This window comes from Arvicanthis niloticus, chromosome 17 (genome assembly GCF_011762505.2).
Source record: "Arvicanthis niloticus isolate mArvNil1 chromosome 17, mArvNil1.pat.X, whole genome shotgun sequence".
In the NCBI taxonomy this organism is placed as follows: Eukaryota; Metazoa; Chordata; class Mammalia; order Rodentia; family Muridae; genus Arvicanthis; species Arvicanthis niloticus.
The window spans coordinates 17,851,374-17,853,901 of NC_047674.1; the positions used below are offsets into that span (position 1 = coordinate 17,851,374).

General features: G+C 46.0%; 1 non-coding gene across 1 annotated transcript; it reads right to left on the reverse strand.

Moving 5' to 3' along the window:
* Positions 1-2,053: 2,053 nt before the first annotated feature.
* Positions 2,054-2,157, reverse strand: LOC117722806 (U6 spliceosomal RNA). The gene has a single exon (XR_004608576.1). It is a non-coding gene; the product is annotated as a U6 spliceosomal RNA (small nuclear RNA).
* Between the last annotated feature and the right edge of the window lie 371 nt (positions 2,158-2,528).

Sequence of the window (2,528 nt, forward strand, 5' to 3'; positions counted from 1 at the left end):
GACACACCAGTCATTGTGGCTCATGCCTATAAGCCCAGCACTTGGGAGAGGAGGATCAGGAGTTTAAGATTATTCTAGGATGTGTAGCTTGTTTGAAGCCAGCCAAGGCTCCATGAGACTCTTTCAACAACAACAAAAGCACCTTTGAAACCAGCAACTCCTTGCCCTCCTCCCCAGCCTCCAGCGACTGATTTTCCTTGTGGTCTCTAGGAATTTGGCTCATCTAGGCTCCTCACACAGGTAGACTGGAACAGCTCCTGTCGTGTGTCTGGCTGGTTTCTCTGAGCTGAGATCATCATGGTTCTCCCTGTTGTCGCTCGTGTCAGGACTCCTTTCTTTCCAAGGCTGGTGCTAATGCCACTGTGTAAGCAGCCTGTGTTTTGTTGATTCAGGCACCTATCTGTCCACAGAGTATCTTCCTCCTGTTGGCTGCCTAGAAGGGGGTTCACTATAGGCTTCTGAGTGCATGAGCGCCTGTGTATATGTGTGCGTGCATGTGTTTGTGTTTGTATTTGTGTGTTTGCATATGTATATTTGTGTGTGTTTCTGTGTGTGTGTTTGTTTGTATTTGTGTGTGTTTGTATATGTGTATTTGTGTGTTTTTGTGTGTATTTGTGTATATTTGTGTGTGCTTCTGTATTTGTGTGTGTTTCTGTGTGTGTATTTATGAAGCCACAGCAAATGCCTGGTACAATGCTGCTGGGCTTCAATAAAAGTTTATTAAAAGAGAATGACTCTGCTACTAAAAGAAACTGTGTCATTCCTCAAAGCATTGCTTCAAAGACTAGGGACTATATAGTCTACCAGAGAATGCAGCCCCACAACCTCTTCTCAGGAAAAAAAAAATCTACTGTATGCCTGACAGCATGCACCACCCAGGGCCAAATCTAGACAAACAGGCCTGGGCATGGACAGATGGGCACAGGCAAGCTGCAGCAGGAGCCTCAATCTATTTAAATACAAAGCCTAACTGCTGTGTCTATGTGAGATTATCTCAAACACACCCAAACCAACAAACACCCACAAGGGCTAGAGCAGAAGATGCCCTGTGGTGGATACATGTGATACCAGCCTTGGCCTGAATGTGCATCTGTTAGAAGCTGCACATGGTGTTGGATCTAATGCATTTGTAACAATGAGTGTGTGTGGTAACGACACACACTTCTAGCTCTGCCTATGGGTGAGGAGGGTAGAGCGAAGACTGCGCCACTGGGATAGACCTAAGTGCTTCCTGTAGATCGCAGGAAAGCGCTCAGCTGTATTGCTTACTGAATCACATAGTTAACTGTTTATTTTTGAATAATTAAGACAACAGAGGAAGGAATACAGATGGTTTAGTAGTTAAGGGTGCTTGCAGCTCCTACAGAGGTTATAAGTTTGCTTCTTGTCACCTATGTTAGGCAACACACAACTGCCTATAACTCCAGTTCTGGAATCTAATGTCTCTGGCCTCTGTGTTCTCCCCTGCCCCCCCCCCCACGCCCACAGGGGGAGAAAGAGGGAGGGAGGGAGGAAGAGAGGGAGGGAGAATCAATCACTCCCTCTGCTGGGCCACAAGGATAGGGCTTTTACAAAGGAGGGGACCAGGACAGGCCTCAGAGGTCATAAAGACCCCTGAGCTGACAGCTTCACAACAATGGGTCTCCCACCCTTCTGTCTAAGTAGAGTCCCAGCAGACATGGTCCGGCTTGGTTCCTTCCAGTTCCTGAGTAGCAGCTTCCCCTGGTTCATGGTGAGCACAGGAGCTGTGTTTAGTCCGGCCTGTTACTAGGAAGCTGCTGTGAGGGCCGGTGTGTGTGATTTTCTGTGTACGTTCTGTTAGTTACTGGAGCAGTACAGCAAATGTTCTCAATATTATGCCTCGAGTTTGAAACAGTCCCGCTTACCCATGTAGAAAACTTCCAGAGGTTTGTAGCTGTCCAAAGTGGTTCATGGCATAGGGGTTCACGGCCTCACTGTGCTTGTTTGGTAAGTGTTGGGGAGCAAACCTAAAACTTTAATACAAGATATGTGCGCTTGGTCCTAACCCTGGCTTTTTTTTTTTTTTCCTTTTAAAAATATGGACTGCTTCATAAATTTTCCCATCATCCTTCCACAGGGACCATGCTAATCTCTGTGTTGTTTCAATTCTAGTATAGGAGCTGCTGAAGACAGCACTGCTTTTTCTGGTAGCATCTTGCTATGTAACCCAAGCTGGCCTCAAACTCTCCATTTTCCTTCGATGTCTCCAGACATGGGGATTTCTTTTTATAGCTCTATCTATCTATCTATCTATCTATCTATCTATCTACCTATCATCTATCTATCTATCCATCCATCCATCCATCTATCTCTGTTAATGTCTCTGGTAACACAGGCAGGCCTTGAATTCACCATTCATTGATGACCTTGGATTTCTGATCCTCTCAACTCTACCTCTCGAGTGCTTGGATTACGGGTGTGTTATCCATGGCCAGTTTATGTGGTGCCAAGGAATCAGAGCCAGGGCTTTGTTCAGTACTCACTAGGTGAGTACTTTACCCCCCCAC